This window comes from Mus caroli, unplaced genomic scaffold, assembly GCF_978045245.1.
Source record: "Mus caroli unplaced genomic scaffold, Mus_caroli_1 scaffold_15, whole genome shotgun sequence".
NCBI lineage: Eukaryota > Metazoa > Chordata > Mammalia > Rodentia > Muridae > Mus > Mus caroli.
The window spans coordinates 99,844,213-99,869,176 of NW_028227270.1; the positions used below are offsets into that span (position 1 = coordinate 99,844,213).

General features: G+C 42.4%; 9 non-coding genes across 9 annotated transcripts; 4 read left to right on the plus strand and 5 right to left on the minus strand.

Moving 5' to 3' along the window:
- The first annotated feature begins 6,348 nt into the window (after window positions 1–6,348).
- Window positions 6,349–6,454, plus strand: Trnal-caa (transfer RNA leucine (anticodon CAA)). The gene is made up of 2 exons: window positions 6,349–6,386; window positions 6,410–6,454. It is a non-coding gene; the product is annotated as a tRNA-Leu (tRNA).
- Window positions 6,455–6,860: 406 nt separating this feature from the next.
- Trnaq-cug (transfer RNA glutamine (anticodon CUG)) lies at window positions 6,861–6,932 on the minus strand. Its single transcript has one exon. It is a non-coding gene; the product is annotated as a tRNA-Gln (tRNA).
- Window positions 6,933–8,951: 2,019 nt separating this feature from the next.
- Trnal-aag (transfer RNA leucine (anticodon AAG)) lies at window positions 8,952–9,033 on the minus strand. The gene has a single exon. It is a non-coding gene; the product is annotated as a tRNA-Leu (tRNA).
- Window positions 9,034–9,115: 82 nt separating this feature from the next.
- Trnal-aag (transfer RNA leucine (anticodon AAG)) lies at window positions 9,116–9,197 on the minus strand. Its single transcript has one exon. It is a non-coding gene; the product is annotated as a tRNA-Leu (tRNA).
- A 275-nt stretch (window positions 9,198–9,472) lies between these two features.
- Trnam-cau (transfer RNA methionine (anticodon CAU)) lies at window positions 9,473–9,545 on the plus strand. Its single transcript has one exon. It is a non-coding gene; the product is annotated as a tRNA-Met (tRNA).
- Window positions 9,546–11,298: 1,753 nt separating this feature from the next.
- On the plus strand, window positions 11,299–11,371 carry Trnak-uuu (transfer RNA lysine (anticodon UUU)). The gene has a single exon. It is a non-coding gene; the product is annotated as a tRNA-Lys (tRNA).
- Window positions 11,372–11,774: 403 nt separating this feature from the next.
- On the minus strand, window positions 11,775–11,847 carry Trnam-cau (transfer RNA methionine (anticodon CAU)). Its single transcript has one exon. It is a non-coding gene; the product is annotated as a tRNA-Met (tRNA).
- Window positions 11,848–17,912: 6,065 nt separating this feature from the next.
- Window positions 17,913–17,985, minus strand: Trnaf-gaa (transfer RNA phenylalanine (anticodon GAA)). Its single transcript has one exon. It is a non-coding gene; the product is annotated as a tRNA-Phe (tRNA).
- A 559-nt stretch (window positions 17,986–18,544) lies between these two features.
- On the plus strand, window positions 18,545–18,616 carry Trnae-cuc (transfer RNA glutamic acid (anticodon CUC)). Its single transcript has one exon. It is a non-coding gene; the product is annotated as a tRNA-Glu (tRNA).
- Window positions 18,617–24,964: the final 6,348 nt, after the last annotated feature.

Below are 24,964 nucleotides of genomic sequence, written 5' to 3' on the forward strand. Positions count from 1 at the left end.
GATGACTGTCTTCTCTTTCTCCGCTAAATTTAGTAGGCTTGTCGTGAGCTTTATGGCTGAGTTGCCTACTCATTTCCAGTGTTTTCAGTGTTGGAGATCGAACCCAGGGTGTTAAGCTAGGCAAGTGCTCGTCCTCAGGCCCATCCACGCAGTTTTAGTGTTTGTTCCTCCACCTTGGCCTAAATTATTGCAATACCTTATCTGTTTGCAAATGACTTGGAAATGATTCAGTAGTTAGATGGATGAAATTGCTGCTATGATTTTTTTTTTTTTTTAAATCAACTATGGTTGTCAGAGAAACCCTGCTGCTAAGGTTGATGTCTGACATTACCAAAACCCCCTGAGCTTGGTGCAAAATGCTGGACTCCCTTTGTCAGCAGGGCTTCTTCTTCTCTGACCTTGTCTGGAGAGCTTAGAAATGCCCCCCTCCCCCTTAGCATCTACCTGAAGAACTGCACGTAGCAGTGGTGAGATTACAGGTTCTCCTTCCTCCACGTAAAAACCTGTCCAGCAAGCACCTGAGATTCCTGGAATGCCTCCCTATGTTAATGAGGCATCTCTACCTTAGCCTTCAGCCAGTGACCTTTGTCCACCCTGGAGATCCCTACTTCCTTCTGCAACGTTAGAGAGCCTTTGGTTCCCCTGAATAAAGTTGACCTGTCTCCCCAAAGCTGATGCTGGACTGTCATTTCCGTTTGTATTCACAAGCCTGTTCATCCATCGGCTCTGCCCACTTTATCCTGGTGGGCTGGTGGAGAATGACACCAGGGAAAACCACATATGGTAACAATGCCTAGTATAGTTGCTAACTTTTATACACGTATGGGAACAAAACAACAATTCTGAACTGTTTAGTCATCTGATAGGGGATGAGTATCCTTAATATATGAAAGACTCAAGAAAAAGTTAACATCCATACAACCCAGAGCTCAATACAAGAAAACAAAACTTTAAAAAACTCAATCAATAAATGGTCAAATGAATTAAACATATAGTTCTCAAAAGAAGTACAAATGCCCAATGTGTGTGAGTGTTCGAGCACTCACTCTCACACACACACACCCACACCCACCCCATCCCCCCCCCACCCTACAATATTCAACATCTTTAGCCACTAGGGAAATAGAAATATTGGGTTCCATCTCCCATCCATCATAATGGCTGTCATTAACACTAAGCAACAGCAAATACTGGCAAGGGATTAAGAGGGTATCTTTATTCTCTGTTGGCCAGATTGTTAACGAGTACAGGAAAAGAGTAGAGTTGTCCGTGCTCCGGTCAAATTAAGTTAAATCTATCTGTAGTGCAACCTGCTCCTGGGTATAGCCACACAGAATGCATCTCCATGCTTATTGATGCACTATTCATGGTAGCCAAGGTATTAAATCAATCTAGGTGTCCATCAAGAGATGAATCGATAAAGAAAATGGGATACGTATGCACAACAGAATTTGATTCAGCCATAAAGAAGAATAAAATTATTTACAGGTTATAACATTAAGACAGACTCAAAAGATGTATCACAGCTTTTTCTTGTAAGTGAAGACCAAGTTTTTTTAAAAAATGAAACACAGCCGGCCGTGGTGGCACAAGCCTTTAATCCCAGCACTTGGGAGGCAAAGGCAGGCAGATTTCTGAGTTTGAGGCCAGCCTGGTCTACAAAATGAGTTCCAGAACAGCCAGGGCTACACAGAGAAACCCTGTCTCGAAAAACAAAAACAAAACAAAACAAAACAAAAATTACAATATCATATATAAACACACATGTGTATATACACACAGGGACACAAAAATGCACTCATCAACTCAAACCTGACCTGCACAGGCCTGTAATCAAATATCAAAAATTTGAAGCCAACCTGGACAAGAGTTTAAGGCCAGTTTGAACAACTTGGTGGAACCACTGAGGTAGAGGAGAAAGAAGGGGAGGGAGAGGGAGAGAGCATGTGCCTAGCATGTGAAAGATCCTATGTTCAAATCTTTACACTGTGGCTAAGGAAATACACAAGTGTGTGTGCATTCGTGTGTAAATAAGAGCAAGGGGAGTGATTGGAATGATTGGGGTACCATTGCACCCCCTTTTAAAGAATTGTTAGTTTTATGTGTGTGTGAGTATTTTGCCAGCATGTGTGGACATGCACATGGACCCTCTGGAACTGGAGGTACAGATTGTTGTGAGCTGCCATGTGAGTGCTGGGAATCAAACCTGGGTCCTCTGGAAGAGCAACCAGTGCCCTTAACCATAGAATCTCTCCATCCTCTCCATATAGTTTTGAAATATCAAAATTATAGACAGAACATTGGCCAGTAGTGTCCGAGGGTGTAGGAAGAGAAGGTGGCATGAGATTCCTTGGCACAGTTTTGAATTTATATTGAGATTGTTCACATGATGTTTATGTGTGAACTGGAAATGGCAGAGAGAGAAAACCTAAAATAGCACAAATCTTTAAACTCTTAAAGCCCACCTCCAGTGGTATACCTCCTCCAACAAGGCCACACCTCTTTCTCCAAACAGTAGCACCAACTGAAGACCAAGTATTCAATGTCTATGGGGAACATCTCATTTAAACCACCACACAAATAAACAAAACTTTAAAATTGAGTTTTGTGACATTATTTCATAGTCATGTATTTGAGGCAATATGTCCATTTAATTTTCCCACTTAGAAATATTCATTTTTAGACCTCATTATATAAAAACTTTAAAGATTTCTTTTTACACTGAAAACATTTACATGTGGGCTGGTGAGATGGCTCAGTGGTTAAGAGCACTCACTGCTCTCTCAGAGGTCCTGAGTTTAATTCCCAGCAACCACATGATGGCTCACAACCATCTGTAATGGGATCGGATGTCCTCTTCTGGTGTGTCTGAAGACAGCTACAGTGTACTCATAAATAAATAAATCTTAAAAAAAAAAATGACATGTATCTGTGTATGTGGGTGTGGGATACCTTGGAGTTAGAGGTGCCAGTAGTTTTGAGCCACCCAAAGTAGGTGCTGGGAACTGAATCTGTCACCTCCTTTCCCTCTGCTTTCTTTTCCTCCTTCTTCCCCTCTTTCTCTTCCTCCTCTTCTTTCTTTTTGGGACAAAATCTCTCACTGATTTAGCTATACTGGTTGGCTAACACGTTCCAGGAATCAGTCCGTCTCCCCTCGCTAGCAGATAGGCATTGCCCTACCTGGCTTTTAAGTGGGTGCTGGGGACTTGAACATAGATCCTTGCACTTGCACAGTGAGCACTTTATTGACTGAGTCATCTAGCCTAGACCTTCACCTCTGGAAGAGCAGCAAGTGTTCTTAACTGCTGATTCCTCTCTCTAACAACAATTAAAGAAAAGGAGGCCATGAGTCTGCGAGAGAGCAAGGGGGAGGAGAGGGGCACATGGGAGGAAAGAAAGGGGGGCGCTGCGATGATAACCACAAAAAATAAAAATTATCAAAGTATATGCATACATTAGCATTTGTGTGTGTGTCAGTGCAAGCTCTCTCTCTCTCTCTCTCTCTCTCTCTCTCTCTCTCTCTCTCAGTCTCTCTCTCTCTGTCACACACACACACACACACACACACACACACACACACACACACACATACACTGAGTCATCCTGAAGCCCCTGGCTTAACCTGTGGGTACTGAACACACTTGAGAAACTTGTCCTTGCACTATAGAAATAACTGAGCCTGAGTATAAACTCTCAGGCAAACTTTCTAACGCAAAAGGAAAGGGGTCAAAGACAGGATCAACCCAGCTTTCAAGAAATCCACTTTTCCTACAGACCTGGGAAAGTGTGGGCATTTTATTGAGTTATTGCTGGGGTAAGGTTTATTAGTCATGAGAATGGCTTTTTCTCCCGCCAGGAATCTTCTTAGTTATGATTTAGGGAGATTTTCCCATTTAGGATGCAAATTAGTTGCAGTTTGTTTTCAGAAATATCCAGACATGGCCCTGTATGTGGAGGGTTCTTGTGTCGTGGTGAGACAAGAGGGTGGGGACAGGTACTGAAGAGGGGAACTTGTGGGTGACCAGGTCTAAGAATTAAAGCTGTGAGAGTCTGCTGTCTCTTATCCATGTGTGTCCTCTTGCTGTGTTACTCTCTCTTCTATCATAGACTGGTTTCTCTCTAGCTTCTCTCAGCAAGCCTTAGAACATCTTGTTTTCCTTCACTATTATGGGATTTTACATGCTTTGATTAGTTTGCTAAATAATTCTCCAGAAACTCCTTGAGAAAGAGTAAATGGAACATAACATTTTCTGAATTTTGAAAATGTTTGACTGGTAAGGTGTCTGTGGGTAAAGGTGCTTGCTTCCATGCCTGGGTTTGATTTGTGTGACCCACATGATAGGAAGAGGGCACTGGCTCTGTAAGCTATCCTTTGATGGCCATGTGCACACCGTGGCATCTGCCCCTCTCTAAATAAATAAATGTAGTGGAAATGTCTATTTACATTTAATCAATAGTTTGGCTTGGTGTAGACTTGTAGATGTGATTGATCATGACTCGCCCTCTTGACCACTTGGAAGGATGAGGCATGAGGTCCGAGTTCCAAGAGGAACTGAGTACCTGTAAACTCCAGGCTTGCCCATGCCACTTACAGAGCAGAGTGCGGCAAGAGTGCACTAGGGAACTCCCCAGATTCTCCCCCTAGGACTCCATCAGGAGACCTGTCTGTGGGCTTTTATTTTTATTTTCATTTATAAGTCATTGATTTCCTGTCCTCTAGCTTTCATTTTTGATGTTTAAAAAAAAAAAAAAAAAAAAAAAAAAAAAAAAAAAAAAAAAGACAGTGTTCTGAATCTGAATACTTTTTTTTTTTTTTTTTTTTTTGGTTTTTCGAGACAGGGTTTCTCTGTGTATGTAGCTCTGGCTGTCCTGGAACTCACTTTGTAGACCAGGCTGGCCTCGAACTCAGAAATCCGCCGCCTCTGCCTCCCAAGTGCTGGGATTAAAGGCGTGCGCCACCACGCCCGGCTGAATCTGAATACTTTATCACTATCTTTGCCTTTGTCTTTTTTTCCCCCTTTATACAAATACTGCTCTCTTCTGATAGTCCCGACAAGCTTGCCTTGAATCGGGGTGGGAGCGTTTGATCGACCCCTCCGTCTGGAGATCTAAGGTCTTCGGGCAGGTAAACATTTCTCTTTTCTGTGACTCCCCCCTGTTCTTTTCCAGGAAGCCCCAGGTTTGAGGGCATCCCGTCTACCAGACTTTAAAAAAGGGACTTACTTATCAGCTCCGTTGTTTCATTCCCCACCCGTTTCCTAGGAGATTTCTTCAACTTTATTTTGTAACTTCAAAACATTTTCTGCAACTAAACTATTAAAGACTTTCTTCCCTTTCTTTTACCTCTTCGAGGACATGATGATTCCAACAACAACAACAACAACAACAACAACAACAACAACAACAACATCCCCAAGTTCTCGTGTTGTATTTGTCTTTTCTTAGGTCCTTTCCAATCCCCTACAGTATTTACTTTATTCTTTATTGTAGAAATGTTTTCACAAATACCTGCTTTCCCTGGTTCTTGTTCATATTTAAGATTAGAAATGAAAACTCTGATTCTGGATGCTGTATAACCTAGAGATTCTTCGGAGTCACACTGATACCCAACCCTTTCTTCGGAAAGCTGTCTTGTTTTACTATGATACCAATTTCCAAGGATGGGCAGCTCTGCATTTGCCTGGAGATGGTCAGGTCTGCAAGTCTGTGGCAGCCAAGGACCTGGGATTTGAGCTGAGCTCGGTACTGACATTTCCTCGTCTCACGTTTGACTTTTTCCTTCCAGTGTTTCTAGTCTTTAATCCTTGATCTTGCAGCTTTTTCGTACTTGTGCAGTCACTTTTCATAGCTCAGGCTTCTGCCACTCTCTGGTTTACACTGCAGCCAGTGTTCATAAACTAGATTTACTTGCTAATCTAGTCTGTTCTTTAGCTTCCCACCCCTGCAAGCTCCACCAACTGGGCGCTTGCGCACACCATCTCGGAACAGCTGGAGCTGCTTGTTCCTTCGTGACCCGGATGAGCGGCTCTGAGCCAGACCTGAGCTTGCAAGGATCCTCAGGATTTCTGAACTCCGCCGCACTCTGGAAGGGCCAAGAACCGAGGCGATAAACGCCGAATTCCAGATAGGATTGGAGAAAAACAAACAAACAAACAAACAAACAAAAAACAATAACAAAAAAAACCACTAAAGGTTTTTTTTTTTGTCCATGTTTAGAATAGAGAAAAAGAATTTAGTTAATTTTACAGGGGGTTGTATTTCCATGCCATAACTGAAACCTAAAATACAGTTAAGTACTTGCACATTAATTACAGTTGAAAGAATCATTAATTGCCACATAAGCAAGGTGTCAGGATGGCCGAGTGGTCTAAGGCGCCAGACTCAAGCTATGGCTTCCTCGCTCTGAGGGTTCTGGTCTCCCCTGGAGGCGTGGGTTCGAATCCCACTTCTGACAGCTACACTTTTTTTACTTTCACAGACTCATCTGTCCATTTTCTATGCTAACCTACTCCAGATCTTCCGTGAACCCTGTCCCACTGATCTGTGCTTCAGCCCTAAAGGTGCATTTGACACCAACCACCAACGCACAGAACTGGGGCCCCCTGTTGGAAAACAGGCTCGTGGCAGCCATACTGTATGAGCTGTTTGAATCTTGCGCGAACGGTGTAACTCCAATGACATAGCTGAAAGTTGAGTGTGGAATTGACAGGGTCAGATATACTGACCTTTAGCAAGACCAAGGCTATCAAGAGACAAATGCTGGGATACAAAAGGAACTATTCATTGAATAGAATAAATGCAGGAATTTACTGAAACTGTTCACCATATGAAACAAAGCAAAGGAAAAAAAAAAAAAAAGTAGGTTCCACCGAGATTTGAACTCGGATCGCTGGATTCAGAGTCCAGAGTGCTAACCATTACACCATGGAACCAACGCCTCCCCATCCCTTTCCACACTATCCATCTGTAAATTCTGATTTTAAAAAAATGCACTGTAAGAGGAAAGGAACTTAGCTGTTACTTGAAATTGTTACACATTTTTGTTTCACAGTAACAAGCTAGAAGTTTCGTTTGTTTTTCACGAATGGCTCAGCTGTATCCTTGATTCTTTTATTTTTCCTGCTGGGTTGTTTGTTGTTTTCTTTTTCTTTGTCCAATTAATTTTCTTGGTTAGCACACCAATAAAAGGGCCTAATTGTGACGTATTCAAAGTTATTAAACTTCGTTCTTATCCCCTACTTCTTTACCCTCTCTCTCGTCTCTGCTTCCCCCTCCCTACCCCACCCCTGTTCCCAATCTACTTTCACAGCGCATCTAAAGTCACGTCCTGGTGTCTTTGCAAGCGCGTGTTTGGTTTACAAATGGAAGGGAAACATGACTTTAAATGAAATGTCTATCCTCCTAATTGATCTAGTAGTATTTTTATCGGAGCAACTCAGTTCTTCAGTAGAAAATTTTCGTCTTCAGTGCTGCACCACAGAAATGGCCACGTGGTCTGTACCGCGCCTCCTGTCCTGTTCTTTTGCATCTCAGAGCCTGGCAGTATTCAGAGCAGTTCCTGTGATTTGTGCATTTTTTTTCCCACCACTACAAAAGGCAAACTGGATGTTAGTTAGTCCTGCAGTCCAACCATTAGAAATTGAGTTTCTCTCTCTCCATATGTTCATATACATATATGTGTGTGTGTGTATGTGTGTGTGCACACACACACACGCACACACACACACGGTATCTACAGACTTGTCATGTGCAACTACTGCATGTCAGAAAATATTCCGTCAGCTGCAATCAGGAGCTGCAGCTTGTAAATGCTTTTGTCTCAGCACAAGGCAGCCGGTGCGACGGCGGAACCTTCCTACAGTCCTACACTCTACTACAGCTCTACAATCCCACCATCCGGCCTTGGCGGCTCCGCTGAAGTTCACCCGGGGCGTGCAGCGTGAACGTGGAAAGCAAGACAGGTGGTCTTGAGATAGAAGCAAAGGTTCACTGTGTCAGGACCGTGGACCAGTTTTAGACTTTGCGGGTGTGATTGTGCACGTCTCTTTTTTCCTTCACTGCACGCCACAGGCTCAATTCTGAGTCTAAAGGACTCAATTCCTCCTTCTCTTCCCTGCCTCTTTCTTTTCCTCTCTCCTGACACCCCCACCTTCTCCTCTTCCTAAAGTGTAGACACCCTCTTTCTTTTCCTTTTCCAGTGTGCAATTGAAATCACCGAGTTGCAAGCCTTCATGAGAAGATAATTTCTGAGTTGAGGCCTACCACTGAGAAGGAGGTTCGAGGGCTCCAGGAAATTCTAAGGGGCAACACTAAATCAAGGAGTCCCTAGCTGGTGGGCAAGAGGCAGCACCGAGGCAAGACATTTATGCCATTGTTAATTAATGTACTTTTATTGAAAATATTTCATACAATATATTTTGATCATTTTTGTTTTCCTTTGCAAGGTATTTCTTAGACACACACAGCTCAGATGAGCGCGATTCGGCTTCAAAATGAAATGAGAAGACTGTAGTGATGATGAAGATGTGGTTTTCCGTCTCCCGGCTGGTAAAGAATCCACTTCTTCCGTGACCCAGGCTGATCTGTCTCTAGTTGCAAGTCGACGCCAGGAAAGCCAAAGATCCACACTCATCCTTCATTCCTTGACTAAGGCCACAAGAAAGAACTTTAGAGTCTTCAGGCTCTAGCCTATATATAGTAGGTGCGGAATAATGTCTCTTAACTTGAATGAATTAAAGAAAACTTGTTAACTGTTGCTGGAGCCTTTTGTGTGGTGGACATGCAGAGATTAGGGGAGCGAGTACCACACAAATTACGGGTTTATTAACTGTTGAAACAATCAGTTGGGACTACAGTAAGCACTTGGTAGGAGAGAAGAATCCTGGCTGATGTAAGGGACTGACTGAAAACTGTCCTGTTCAATAGAGAGCACAAAAACAAAAAAACTCTGCTGGCAGTGGTGGGATTCGAACCCACGCCCCCGAAGAGACTGGAGCCTTAATCCAGCGCCTTAGACCGCTCGGCCACACTACCGTTGATATAGGGTCTCGAACCATGACAAAAAAACCCCACTTAGTTGCAATAAACCATTAAAAGGAAAAAAAGAAAAGACAGTTGGCAGCGGTGGGATTCGAACCCACGCCCCCGAAGAGACTGGAGCCTTAATCCAGCGCCTTAGACCGCTCGGCCACGCTACCCCCGTCGAGGGTTACTTACGTCTCGTCTTCCTGGAGGTTCCATAACAATCCAGGCTCCCTTCTTTGCACGCGGCTCTCTGCAGCGAACTTTCATTCTGCACTCTATGCTCTAATGCAGAAGCGCAGGCTCTGTTCTGGCTTTGTATCATGAGGCTTTGCAGCAAAAGCTCTTTTAGGTGCTATTATATCATAACTAAAAAACTACAACTATGAGACATTAAAACCAGCGCCAGTAACAGTAGGAATACGTGATTACGGACGCGCTAACCACGGGTGCCTCCTTAGCGCAGTAGGCAGCGCGTCAGTCTCATAATCTGAAGGTCCTGAGTTCGAACCTCAGAGGGGGCAACCTCGATTTTTTTTTTTTATACTTTATAAACCTTTAATTTTAATTCCTACGAAGAGAATTGAGTTCGTGTGTACAGAGACCCAAAAACTACTAATGAAATGGAACGGGTAGTTTTTTTTTCTTTTTAAATATCTTTTATTAGGTATTTTCCTCATTTACATTTCCAATGCTATCCCAAAAGTCCCCCATACCCTCCCCCCCCACTCCCCTACCCACCCACTCCCACTTTTTGGCACTGGCGTTCCCCTGTACTGGGGCATATAAAGTTTGCAAGACCAATGGGCCTCTCTTTCCAGTGATGGCCGACTAGGCCATCTTTTGATACATATACAGCTAGAGACAAGAGCTCCGGGGTACTGGTTAGTTCATATTGTTGGAACGGGTAGTTTTATTTGTGTAATATAATGGTCTGTTAGAAAGTTATAAAATAGCGATTTTTTTTTTAAAGAATTAAACACTAGACTAATGTGTTGGAGTACACCTATAATATTCCAACATTCGGGAGGCAGAGGCAGGTGAATCTCTACAAGACGATTTCCGAGGCCCAGACTTTACAATAAACTTACTAATTTTTCACCATCCACACTATTGGAGCCAGGAGAATTTTCAGGTGCCTTTCAAATACGCTTGGCATTGGTTATTACATAAATACCAAGGCCAGGACACTCCCTGCCCAGGGTGTAAAAGAAAGGGAAGCCAGAGAGCGAGTATGCCGGTTTGGTCCTTTAAACCATCCTTCTTATTATCGGATCATTTCATCCAACTCCTCATGATATTCCATGTCAAAAACGAAACAAAACTAAAATGTAAAAATAAACCACAAACCTTTCTTGACCATTCTCACCAGGCTGGGCTTTTGGTGCTGACAGAATTTCTAAGTCATTCAAAAAGCAAGATTCAGGAAAAAGTCTAAAAGAGAAAAAAGTAAGGCGAGGAAGACTGGGTTAAGATTGTATTTTATATACAGCTCTCAGAATCTCTGTGAAGCCAGAAGAAGACTTCAGCAGGTGTTTGTTTGGTTTTCCCTTCGCTCATTATGTGCCGGGCACCGTCTAAAGCTGCATTCCTTGTCCATCGGTCCTCTCTCAGCTCCGGATCTGCTGTCCAATTCTTTATCCTATGGAAGGACCTGGTGTCTACAAATTACACCTCGAAACTCCATCGCCACAGTTTTTCCTGTTAACGTCCGTCAAGTAAGACGAGCCAGAGAGAGAATGGCAGGCAGGAGAAAGGAGAACGACTTCGTGTCTGAAGGTTTTTTGGTTTTTGTTTTCATTTTAGTTTTTCGTCTGTCAAACTGTCTTTACCTACACTCTATTTGTGTTCCCAAGACCATCTCATTACAGAAGCTATTAATAGCTGAAGCAGCACCCTTATTACGCCCATACCCTGGCCAGTGCTTCCTCCTTAAAGCTATGGTGCCCTTCCTCAGAGACCCTGACCTCTTCTCCTGTAGTCCCCACGCCCAGCAAGGCAGCGATTTTCTGCAACTAATTTCCTGCAACTACTTTCGCTGCATTAACTTAATTGAGAATTACTGTTTCCTAACTCGGTCCTTGCTGTTAAGAGGATTTAACACTGAACACCGGAAGAGAAAAATGCTCTTTTGGAGTCTGCATTTCAGAGACAAATAACAGACAATAAAACTTTAAGTTAGTTGGCTAACTATAAAATGAAAAATAAGCAGGAAAAAAAAAAAAATTGCCTTTCTTGTATCTTTCTTTAGTCAATAAAGAACACCGGATTTCCAGAGCCCGGATAGCTCAGTCGGTAGAGCATCAGACTTTTAATCTGAGGGTCCAGGGTTCAAGTCCCTGTTCGGGCGTTACTGTTTTTTTTCTCTTTCCCGAGTCAGCATCTGTCTAGTGAGGCGCCTTATGTTTCTTAAGGGGTTTCTCGGCGACTAAACCAGGAAACCAGATATTTTTGAACAACTTTATTTAGCCAGATCTGTAAACCTACATCACATCAATATCGAGTGTATAGTGGTAACGAACTTTCATATCAATTAAAAAAGGAGGACTTCAGGTAAAATCCAGTACTAGCTCTTCATCTATGAGTTCCTTGTTTTCAGTAAACTAAGTTGTTGGATAGAGTGCTGTCTGAAGAAGAAACGTGTGTAGAAGAGCCCTTTTTAATTGGAATAAGATGGTAACCAGCTCATGTTCTAGAATTCAGGAGGCAATTCAAGTTTTTAACAGCCAGGAAAAAAAAAAAAAAAAAACAACTGCCCCCTCTGAGGTTCGAACTCAGGACCTTCAGATTATGAGACTGACGCGCTGCCTACTGCGCTAAGGAGGCACGTGGTATTCTACTTAAGACATTCAGTTTTAGTAACATATACACACTATGTTTTGCCTACGTTGGCCCAAATTCTAAAAACTGTCCTCCCCACCCCCCCCCCGCCCTGAAAATATCTGGAAGACTCAACAGCTCCCCAAACCTCAACTAGATAAAAAAGAGTCATTTTGATCCTTCTGCTCCCCCTCAGGACATAACTCAAGGGGTTGCGGTCTTAACAAAAGCATTTCCTCAGCCATTTATTCCATCTTCTCACCCTTTTCGTTGCACATCAAATATGCAAGGTCGTCTTCCTAAGTCCTATAGACTTTTCAACACACTGCACGCAATCATCTTACTACTGTTCGTTCCAGGAGTCCAAAGGGGGCACAAGAGAGCTCAAAACTTAACGAATAAATTGTTCTTTATATAAACTCCTGGGAATCTGTTAGTGTGAGAACAGCAACGAGTGAAAACTGGAGCTATCCAGATTTGCGTGGGGGTTGAACTGACTTCACACTAGGATTTCTCTCGTTCTTAGTGTCTCCCTCGGATCTGGGAATCGTTCATTGAGTGTTTGGTTTTCCGCGTAAAGTGCAGAAGTTGGAGAAAACACAGAAACCATTTAAAATACTTTTCCCCAGCCCTGGAAAGCAAAGTGGTTTTATTGTCTCTGTCTCTGCTGTTGCTGAGAACCCCGACTTTCCATTTATAAAGTGTTCTAAGCATTACAATGTACAAGTGTTCCAAGTGACCCAGTCATGGATCTACAGTGCCCAATGTTAGTGTGTGTAGTCCAGTTTGTATAGCCCTGAGTGGTTACCCTGTAATGTAGATTAACTGCTAGTTTGTATCAAGTAATGTGGACAGTGCTAATTTGTATCAAGATTCTGAAAGGTTGTTTTTGTTTTTTGTTTTTCTGAGTCTATGAATAGCGTGACGGTATTTTTCAAGAGTTCAGATAATGAAGATGAGAAAGATTAGCATGCAAATGCCAGCATCACCACCCAGACAACACAGGAAAACTCTGATTATCCTATTTTAACGACAGACAGGAAACTCTGATTATCCTATTTTAACAACAGACAGAAGGACACACAACTGGATTAGGGAATAGATTATCAAAACAGAGCTAACTGCTCTTCACAGAATGAAGAAGTTAGATGTGGAAGCGTATAGGGAGTGAACTAGTCAAGGTTCCCTAGAGGAACAAAATAGATAGAATGAAGGATTTATTAGAGTGGCTTACAGGCTGTGGTCCAGCTAGTTTGACAATGCTGTTCACCAACGGAAAGTCCAAGAATCCAGTAGTTGTTTAGTCCATAAGATTGGATGTCTCCGTTGGTCTTTAGTATATGCTGGAGTCCTGAAGAAGTAAGCTTTAATGCCAGTGAAGGAATGGACTGGCTAGCGAGAGCAAGCGGCAATAAGAGAGCAAGCTTTCTTCTTCCGCGTCATTTATATATACTTTCAGCAGAAGGCGAGGCCCAGATCAAAGGTGTATCTTCCCATCTCTAAAGGCGTTATCTTCCCATCTCAAAAGATCCAGAAGTAGGTCTTCTCACTTCAAATGATTAAGATTAAAATCTCTCATAGGGGTACCTAGATGCTTGGATTTTAGTTCATCTAATTTTATTCAAGTTGACAACCAAGAGTAGCCTCCACAGGAAGAATAGCTACCACAGGGAAAAACTAAAACTTGCAAGTCCAGAATGAGTCAGACAGTAAAAAGCAGACAATAAAACATTCCCAAGCAGCATCATTGCTCAGTTGAAAGTAGCACTGTGCATTATAGATGAACAGAGGCTGTCTTAGGGCTTGTCTTACCTTGGTTTCAGTTGTTGTAACAGAGCACTATAAAAGCAGCTTAGGCAGGAAACGACTTATTTCACATTCAAGTTGTGGCTCATCATCTAGGAAAGGCAGGGCAGGAACGCAAGGGGGAGACCTGCAGGCAGGGGCTGAAGCAGAAGCCACGGAGGAGTGTTCCCTAGGGCTTGCTCAGCAGCTTTCCAATACACCCCAGGACCACTGCTCAGGGGTGGCACCACCTATAATGGTTAGGCCCTCCCATGTCAATTACTAATTAATCAGGACAATGGCTAGAGACTTGTCTATAGGCAAGCTGATGGGAACTCTCCAGAAAACTCTAGCCTTGCCAAATTGTCAGGAAACAAACGAACAAACAAACACAAAACAGCCTAGACATGGCTCCTGAGTTTAAGAAATTGTAATCTCAGAGAAAGAGAGAGAGGGAGAGAGAGGGAAAGAGAACATTTCAACGCCATGGGCTAGCCCCAGTGCAGATCTTATTTGGACCTCGATCTCCTTATCAAGTCATGCATCAAATCAGAGCCTCGGGAAAAGGAAATGTTTCCCTTAGCTCTTAAGTACTGTCATTTGGAAAATGGCCTTGGAGACCATCTTGATCAGTACAAACACTTAGTGAAACCTTATGCACTGGTTAATTTCTTTTGTCAGCTTGTCCGGCTTCAGAATCCCCTAAGATGGCTTGCCTCTGCTATGTCTGTCTGGAGTTTCCAGAGATATTTAACTGAGGGAGGAAGACCTACCCTGGGTGTAGACAGCTGGATGGAATAAAAAGGAAAAAGCCCAGAGCTGTCATTTGTGTGCTCATTGTGGACTCAGTGAGACCAGTGCCTTCACACTCTCCCTGCTGTGACTCCCTGCACAAGAAACAGCACCCACAGACTGGGAGCCACAGTAAACTCTTATTCCCACAAGGGGCTTGTGTCAGCTATTTGGCCTCCATGACGATAACGGTACCATTCAGTATAGGAAATGTGACAAATGGTTATTGATAATTGATCATATTTAACAGACAGTACAAATAGAAAATCTAGCAAATTCTATTCAGGCTCTAAACTTACTAAAGAAAGTGAGAAAATATTCCTTAGACTGTTTGTTTATTTGTTTGTTGTTTGGTTTTGTTTTGTTGGGGGAGGGCTGGGGGGGGAGGGTGAGTGGGTGTTGAGACACAGTTTCACCTTGTATCTGTTATGGTTTGTATATACTTGACCCAGGGAGTGGCACTATTAGAAGGTGTGGCCCTGTTGGAGTAGGTGTGGCCTTATTGGAGTAGGTGTGTCACTGTAATTGTAGGCTTTAAGACCCTCATCCTATCTGCCTGGAAGTGAGTATTCTGCTAGCAGCCTTCAGATGAAGATGTAGAACTCTCAGCTCAGCCTGCACCACGCCTGCCTGGATGCCTGCCTGGATGCTGTCATGCCCTCTCCTTGATGATAATGGACTGAAACTCTGAGTCTGTAAGCTAGCCCCAGTTAAATGTTGTCCTTATAAAAGTTGCCTTGGTCACGGTGTCTGTTCACAGCAGTAAAACCTTAACTAAGACATTATCCTTGGCTGGCCTGAAACTCACTCTGCAGACCAGCTAGTCTCAAACCCATGGAGATCTGCCTGCCTCTGCTTCTTGGATACCAGGATTAAACCTATGTGACACTTCGCCCTTCTTGTATTGCTTACACTTTTGATATCCTCATAGCCTATGTCACTGCACAGGGCATGACTTGCTTACTTAGGATAGCAAGACTTTCTATTTTTCTTCAGGGTTAGGATCACGTTTCAGAGTCATCAAAGTATAAATGAATGCTTAATGGTTTGTTTCTTTGGGAAAGTTGGGAGATAACAGCCCCAGGTGTGTATTGACAAGATGGTTTTTGCGGTTCCTGGTCACAGCAAAGATGTCAGAAGCTTGGCCTGGTCTAAATCGCATTTCCAAACTGTAATACAGGAGGAATATGCTTCTGTAACTTGGGAAGGTTGAAGGATTAACACTGGGGAAAGGAATAAGTTCTATACTTATATTTTTAATAAGGCTTAAAGATCAATGTGATTTTTTTTTATTAGTTAGGCAGTACGCCATCCATCAAACTGAAAGGGGTTCCAGTACGGGGACTTAGGGGGAGGCTTTAGATGTGCAAAAGGATCAATACAGTAGAAATCAGCAACAAGAAAAAAGGATCGATCATTTCATGTTTCCTTCCCCTATGATTAAAGCAGGGCTCTTCTTATTATACTGGCTCAGGTAGACTGCGCCCCCTTTGACTGGTGGCTGGCGGCTGCTTGTGTTTTACACTTGTTTATCTGGATTGTTTTAAAGTTCTGTTTGATTACTTAATAGAGCAAGTGACTCTGCTCTGATTTGGTCTGTTGGGAGGAACTAAAGTCTGAGCTATGGCTTCATAAATTTTATTTAGGGATATCCTATTTAATGATCGTGACAAAAATTCATATGCTAAGAAAAAGAAAGAGAAATTTTGGAGTTGTTTATTTTTTAGACTGGCTGTTTACACTAGCAAACAAAGTAATGGTCTAAGCATGGCACTTTCCATCATACTGTTTTCAGTTGTTCGTCTCTCCTGCTGCCCTGCCCATGTCGTTTAGCCTTGCCATAGGCAAAATTCTGAGTATTCATGATGTTTTGTTGATGTTGTGGTTTTTGTTTTTTTGTTTTTGGTCAGGGTTCTATTGCTGTGAAGAGACACTATGACCACTGTAACTGCCATAAAAGAAAGCACTTAATTGGACTGCCTCAGAGGTTTAGTCCATTATTTTCCTGGTAATGGTGGGAAAGCAGGGCTGCATATGGGCAGACTTGGTGCTGGTAAGGTAGCTGAGACTCTTACATCCCGATCAGACAACAGGAAACGAATGAAGACACTGAGCCCAGCATTTGACACTCCAGAGCCCAGCCCCAGTGATACACTTCCAACAAGGCCACATCTCCAAGAAGCATACATCTACCAAGTAGCGTCAAACTACTGAGCGTGCCCAAATGTTTGTGCTGCTAGTAGCTGGCTTACACACCCAAGTGAGGCTGCGGACCTGAGTGCTACAGGCTATGTAAGAGTTGAAATCAGGCTGAACATCAGCTTATGTCCACTTGCTGTGGGGTCCTGATTTTCATCACCAGTTATTAACAAAACAAAAACCCAAAGAAAATACAATCATAAGTTTTACTTTAGGCTGAATGCAGTTTGCCATTATGTAAAAAAAAAAAAAAAAAAGTCCTAAATATAGGTGATTCACAGAAACAATCTTAGAAACAGCCACAGGAGGAGTAGAATATCCTGCTGAACCACAAAACAGACAGGAGAGCTATAATTATGACCTGTTTTATTCTTGAGACAGAGTCTTACTTTATAGCCCTGGTTGGCCTGGAATTCTCTATGTAGACTGGGCTGACCTTGAATTCATAAAGATCCTCCCTGCCTCTCCTACCTGAATGCTGCTGTCAGCACAACCAGACACAAGTCTTAATTTGTCTTTTTGGTTGTGAGCCTTAGTCTTTAACAGCAGAGTCTAGTATTTTAAAGGAATTACGAACCATTTCTGCTTAAGCGGTTTTCTTGTGTTTTTATATTCTTTTTTTGGTTTGTTTTGTTTTTTGAGTTCATTTATATTCTTATTCTATTGTTTAGCATTCTTCTGTATTTGTGAAAGGGCAGTCAGGACAGTGACACTGGACTATGTTTTATAAGGTATTGTTATAGGAAGCAGTTAGGCAACAGAAATGGGACCTCTTTATTATCTTTGAAAATATATGTGAAATTACTTAAAAGCAAAGAAATTAAATAAAAATCAAAGTACAGGCCCCGAGTAGCAACTATCTCAAGTTATAGTAGTGAAGTGATGAAATAGAGTCACCATACAATACAGGGGAAAAAAAAGTGGCGGGAGAGTTGAGTTTGAGAGTTGAATAGTTGTCAATTAGCTTGCATCCCAAGAAATTTAAACAGGGCCAAGAAAGAGTCACAACATGTGGAAACTGGGAAGTTGATGGTCATGATCAGTTGGACTGAATGGTATAGCCCGTAGCTGAGTCTGCCATGATCTGTAAGACAAGAGAACCCGGGCTAGCTTGATTTAAAAGCTTTTGAGATATCTTCATGGGAATAAAGAAGAGGTAAGTTCTGAGAAACATATGAGTTGGAGAAAAAAGAAGTGGAACAGCTGAAAGCCTGAAGGAAGGCAGTAAATACAGAAGTAATGTTATTAAAGAAAAAACCAATAAAAAACAGCAAGGAAAAGGAAATGCTCGTGGTTGCCGAAACCCGGGATCGAACCAGGGACCTTTAGATCTTCAGTCTAACGCTCTCCCAACTGAGCTATTTCGGCCACGCCCAGTGTGCTTCTACGTTGAGTTCTAATGACTTTATCACGTAAATCCAGGCTGGGCGTGACCGAAGAACGTCACGCTTAGCAGCGTTACTTAAGCAATCTAAAATGAATAAGTACTTCGATGTTCAAACAGCTTCTTGTATCATAAAGAGAAACACAAGGAGACAATTTAAATTACTCTCTAAAACTTCCCTTCCTTAGCGCCGTTAAACCTAGTATTCGAGAGGCGGAGGCAGGCGGATCTCTCTAAATTCAGGGCTAGCCTTATCTTCGTAGAGTTGCATCTTAGGGCTGAGACATTGTCTCAAAAATTACCTTAATGATCTTGTTAATTTTTAATAATAGCAACATGTAAATATACATTTTCTAGTATGTATTCTGGGTCAATTCCTACATATAAGCAGGGGAGTACCAACTCTATCGTACTCTTTCATGTCTTCTGAATTTGATCTGCTGGAATTTGTGGTTGTCTAACTGAATGAATCCAGCATTAACACATCAGATAGCTGTTTGGCCAATTAAAGTCATAGTTCTGGCAAGAGAGTAGCTAGCAGTTTCCCTGGTGGTCTAGTGGTTAGGATTCGGCGCTCTCACCGCCGCGGCCCGGGTTCGATTCCCGGTCAGGGAAGTGCAAATTTTGTTTTTCCAAACTTCACTCAAACTTTTGGGTCGGGACATTGTACAGTAAAATTACCGGTTTCATAAGTGAGCTTCAGGTTTGTATCCAATTTACTCATGCTAGTCCAGTTGCAAATTACCAGCTTATGTAATCTCATGATTTTCAAAATTTTTACTAATTATTTGATCCTGTGAAGACCGAGCTTTTTATTTTCCGAATGCTCAAATGCTCTTGCTAGAGGACTTAGGTTCTGTTGCCAGAATCCACTGGATATTTCTAACAGCTGGTTACTCCATTTCCAGGGGATCTAGCGCTTTCCTCTTTCCTCATGGGCACCAGACATCCACGCAGCACACTGCCATACACGCAGGCAGAACAGTCATATATTAAAATATAAAAAATTAAATCGTATTGAATTTATTTTTTTTGTGTTTGTGGCTGAGTGTATATATGCACCACGTGTCCGCAGAGTTAGAGGCAGTCCTGAGCTGCCTTGTAGGGGTGAGCCGGGACCGAACGCAACCCTCTAAAATAGCAACAAGTGTTTTTCATTATTGGGCCATTGACCCACCCCATTCCCGTTATTTTCCTTCCTCCTCCCCATCTCTCTCCGAACTTGTAGATTTAAAAACTCATGCTATAAGGGTGACTCAGAGAGAGGGAAAATTCGCAGATCATTTTCTTGAGAAGCTGGCTAGGTTTGCACAGGGCGTTGTAAAGATAAATTGTAAAGGAGACAAGTGGGACCTCGCGGTGCTTCCCACGGGCTGGAAGTTTCCTGGTGGCTGGAGCAGGAGTCCCTTAAATGTGTTGATTGGTAAAAAGCTGAAGGGCTCAAAATTTCTAGGGTCCTCTGGCACAAGAGAACTGTTTAAAATGCTTTAAATAGTTTTTTCTAAAGAGAGGGAACATTGAATTCTCAGTGCGTCGTATTTAACTAGGATTCTAAGACATTTTAAGTCAAGGATTGAGAATTAATTGCAAGCACCAGAGAACCTGACGGAGAAGGTCGCCCCATTATGACATAAATCCCTAAAGGAGAGATCCATCCTTGACTCTGAGGCTATACCGCGGAGCCCTGACCATTTAAAGGGATCAGATTGCTCCCCTCAAGTGGCAGCGGTGATAATGTCTGCATATCCCTTGCAGAAGGAGAACAGAGAGCGCCGGTCTGAGCTGTTCTGGCAGTTGTGCATACGCCAAACCCTCCTTTCACACATACAGTACATACTACAGAATATATTCTCAAAGTTCCTCCTTGCCCTTTGATGGTAGACGTGGAGTCATCGAACCGGTTTTCCGGTTTTCCACTGTGGCTACCTAGGTTAAATGTCCTCTGCCCTTCACAAATCCTCTCTGGCGTGTGAGACAGGCGGTTGATTGTAGTTTGTTGTCTGGACACTCGGAGTTAGAACTTAGTTATAAACGTCCAGTAGCATACTCGTAACTGCATTCTGTAATCATTTGCCATTTCTGTTCAATTCGAGGTACCTGAGGGTATCCTGATTGGCTAGGATTAGGAGAAAGGGGGTCCAGGTGGTAGCATTGCTTCTTCCAAAGTGACCAGGCAAATAAATACGTAGTCAACCGCGCTAATGGATCCTTGATGCTCACTTACTCTCTGAAATTCCTTATTCATTTTTCTACTTGAGTTCTACTTCACAGACCTTCAACAAGCAAAAACAAACAACAAAAAAGCAAACAGTAGAGAGAAAACCAGCTCCTGGACTGATGCTCCTAAGAGACAAGGAGCTGCTGATACAGCAGTAAAGGAAATACCTCCAGAAGGCGGCGCTCTTGCTCCAGGTCGGCCCCCGAAGGCTATCGTTGAAGTCTAGTGACTTGCTGTTAGAAGCGTACACTGTGGAGAGATCACTGTGGCTAGGAACAAAACACCGAGAGAAGAGAGTTGGATAGTCAGGTAGAGAGCCCAGAGTCACACGACATGCCAAAACACATGGCTTCAGATTAACGGACAGGGCAAAAGTAGTTGGTAATTGCTTTGGTTTTCCTGGGAAGCCTTTTTTTCCTTAGTCGTTATCCTACTTTTCCTGGGAAATAATACCTTCTAAGTGCTGAGAAGGATGCAGGGTGTATGATGCTACTTAGCCAGTCCACTCCTATAGAAGGCCACGTGAAGACAAAGCAGAGATACCTGTGGAAGCTGAACTTGAAGGAACTTGCTGACTTTTTTTTTTTTTTTTCCCCTATTAGAAATGGACCTTTTCGCTTTATATCTTCCTTGACTGAGAGACTTAGACTCTTTTAACTGAGTCGAGTCAGGAGTAAAAATTCACTGGACACCCTCTTGACCCCCTAAGGAACGCGGGGGTTGCGGGGGGGGGGGGGGGCGGCAGACCTTTACTAATACAGATTGCGTCATAACAGCAACTGTTCTTTTAACAGCGTTGGAATCCTGGCATTTCAAAGTGAGCGGTCTTTGGCTTTTTCCCTGTGGGAGTTCCGCTGTATGAATAGATGGGCCTTGAACTCTGCAGTGAGGTGGGCTGTGGAGGGATGCAGGGCTTTTATTTTGCAGATCACGGATCTACAGATCAGTGGGGTGTCTGCGTGCCTCCCTCCCCTTTCCTGGGTGATTAAGGAACAGAGGTCACTGGTGTCTCCAGCATTTGTCAAATAGGGATAGGGGGAGCGACGACACCCAGAGGTCCTTCAAGGCTTGGTAGTGTCCAAGCCATCTAGTTCGTTGGATTTAGGGTTGTATCTGGAAAAAAAAAATTCTACCTCTGCCAAGTTTTCCACATTGTCAGTGTGCCCTCAGCTCCCAAGATTCCACTCCCTGTTACACAACTCTAAAATGCTTTTATGGTAACATTTCCTGCCTTAATTGCTTTTCTATCGCTGTGGCAAGACACCATGAGTAAAGTATCTTATAAAAGAAAGCATTTAATTTGGGGCTCATATATAGTTCCAGAGGGCTAGAATCCATGATTATAATGGCAGCAAGCATAGAGCTAGAGCAGTAGCTGAGAGCTAATATCTCCAGCCTCAGCACAAGAGGTGGGAGGAGGAGAGGAAGGAGGGAGGAGGGAGAGGAGAGAGAGCCCATCTCCAGTGACATCCCTCCTCCAACAAGCCCCATCTCCTAATCCTTCCCTAACAGGTCCACCAACCGGGGATGAAGTATTCACTCACATATGAGCGTATGGGGGTCTTTCTCCTCTAAACTACCACTCTTCCTAATCATATATTTGTGGGTGAAATAGTTCATTTCAGCAGTAATTGACGGGAACTATTTAGGAATCAACTTCTCATCTAGTACATAATCCATATTACTATTATAATATGTGATATATTATAATATGATTATTGTTATTGATTTTTTTCTAGTGTCTTTACTCTGAGTACTAGAAGTACTAGAGTACTCCTAGAATGTCAGTCAAAGCCTACCCAGAGAGGTCTTTTTAATTGTGGACTATAAATTCATGTTTGCAAACCCTTAGAGAACTCTGCTAAACTGTAGATTCTGTATGACAGTACCCTTCTGTGTGCTTCCTTTTATAGGCAGTTCCTAAAGTGGTAACTTTGGAACTGGGAGAAGGATATCTAGGCCAGGAGGGGGTGGGTGACTTTCAGAAGGAGCCAAATTCCAAAGCATGGGAATAAACTGCCACAAACAGAGGACCACCCTGAAACCACAGGGACATGGGATCCAGATTGCTCAGGGCTGGGTGCTATATGGGATGTCAGGCACCACAGGTGTTCTTCCTGTGGTCACCTTTCTGATTCCTACCAGGCACTAGTGAGCTAAAGGTTCCAGGACTAATTCATCCATTATATATAATATTATATATGTATATATATAATTAAGTGCATATTATAATGTATATAAAATAATATTTCTTTTGTTTGTTTGTTTGTTTGTTTTGAGACAGGGTTTCTCTGTGTGCCCTGGCTGTCCCAGAACTCACTTCTATTATGTTGAGACATGATCCCTCGAGTACTAACTATTGTCAAAGGCCTTTTCTGTATCTACTGAGATGACCATGTCAGTTTTGTCTTTCAGTCCACCTATGTGATTTATTACATCATATTTGCATATGTTAAACTATCCCTATACCTCTAGGATAAATCTAACTCATGGTGGACAACCTTCTTGATGTATGTCTTTATTCAGTTTCCAAGTATTTTATTGAGGATTTTTGAACCTATGTCCATCAGGGATGTTGCCCTTTAGTTTCTTTTATTGTGTATGTACCTGGTTTCAGTATTAGAGTAATATGGTTTTATAAACAGTTTGAAATTGCTCTTTCCCTCCCTCCCTCCCTCCCTCCCTCCCTCCCTCCCTCCCTCCCTTCCTTTCTTTCCTTTTTAGATAGCTCAAGAAATATTGCTATAGATCATCTTTGAAAGTCTGGTACAGTTCTTCTATGAATCCAGTTGGCCTTAGGTTTTTTTTTTTTTTTGGTACCTGGAAGGCCTTTCATTAACAGTTTTGTGTCCTCATTTGTTATAGGTCTCTTTAGGTTCATGGTCTCTCCTTAATTTAATATGGCAGTTTGAATGAAGCTAAAAATTCATCAATTTCCTATAGATTTCCAACTCAATGGAGTGCATGTTTTTAAATGATTCCCATACACTACTCTTAATTTATTTGGTGTCTTTTCTGATGTTGCCTTGCTCATTTCTGATTCTGTTAATTTGAGTCTTCTTTATTTCAGTCAGCTTGACTGAAGATTTGTCAATCTCACTTATCTTCCCAAAAAACTCTCTCTTAGAGATGTTGATTCGTTGTTGTTTTTGTTATTTCTAGTTTTTAAACTTTTGATCAGATTTTTAATATTTCTTGTCATCTACTAGATCTACTGGATCAGTTTTCAAAGTTTGGCACATCATTAGGTCATTGATTTGTGCTCCTTCTAATTTTTTTTAATGGAGGCACTTGGAGATGTAAACTTCTCCTACTGGATTTTTAATACATTCCAGAATTTTGTTGTGTTGAATTTTCATTTTGTTGTGTTCCAGGAATTTTAAAATTTCTTTTTGACTTCTTCATCATTCAATAGTGAGTTGATTAATTAATTAATTTTTTTCATTTACATTTCTCTCAACATTCTTATCTTCTCACTTTCCACAATAACTCGTTAAACTCTGAACACTCAATGAACTCTGAACTCAAAGTTCCAAACTCCTTTCATAATCCTCAGGGCCAGAGCTTTCACAGTAATAGCCAATGAATCGGGTACCAATTTCTGTCTTATTTCATTGCTGCAATAAAGACCACAACCATAAAGCAACATAAGGAGGAAAGGGTTAAGCTGGCTTATACTCATTCCATTTCACAGTTCATCGTCAGAGGAAGTCAGGGAGAAACTCAGGGCAGGAACCTGGAGGTAGGCAAAGATGCAGAGGCCCATGGAAGAGTGATGCTTACTGGCTTGCTTTTCATGGCTTGCCCAGTCTGCTTTCTTATAGCTACCAGGACAACCAGCCCAGGGATGGCAGTGCCCACGGTGTGGGAGACCTTCCCAGTTCAATCATCAACCAAGAAAATACATCACAAGGTTGCCCATAGGCCAGTCTGGTGGGAGCATATTCTCAGTTGAGGTTCCCTCTTCCCAAATGACCCCAGCTTGTCAAATTGATGTAAAATCTAGACAGCACCCTTCCCAAAATAATATAAGCTATTACTGTTACTTTTGGCTGCCTTTCAGAATTTGAAGGTTAAGTCCCTATTGCCAAAAGTATGATGCACTTTGGATACAGGACTTGGAGTAATTGAGCTGGAATTCTTCCAGAAGCCTCATCCTTGAGGACTGGTTCCCACAGAGTCAGAAGGTGCTTTACAAAGCACCAAGTCTGCCAAGTGAGAGGCACATTAAGTCATCTTATTTAGCTATAAAATGTCTGGACTAGGAACATTTCCACAGTGGTGAAACGGTGATACTTTTATCTTGGGGATTACCACAGATATCTAATTGTATTTGAGAGTGGCTTTACAGGAGGGAAATCATTACTGGTCCTGTAAATCTAGACAGTTGTCTATGGTTGGAGAGGTCATAGACCTGAAAAAGAATCTACTACTACTACTACTACTTTTCTAAACCAGTATAATTCCAAACTACACTCCAAATTCGTATCCTTTTACCACAGTAAGTGTAGATCCTGCTCCCTCCCTATCAAGAAGCTGCTTTGGGCTGAAGAACCAGACCATCATGGAAAGCCACAACTAATTTAATGCAGAGAAAAACCGGCTACGGATATCCATCCCCTACTGACACAACAAAGACCCAGGGAACATCACTGAAGAGAGGGCAGAAAGGTTGTAAGAGCCAGAGGAACAGAAAGTCTGCAGTGAGATTGTTCCTTCTTGCAATAACAGGGAACTCTACCCAT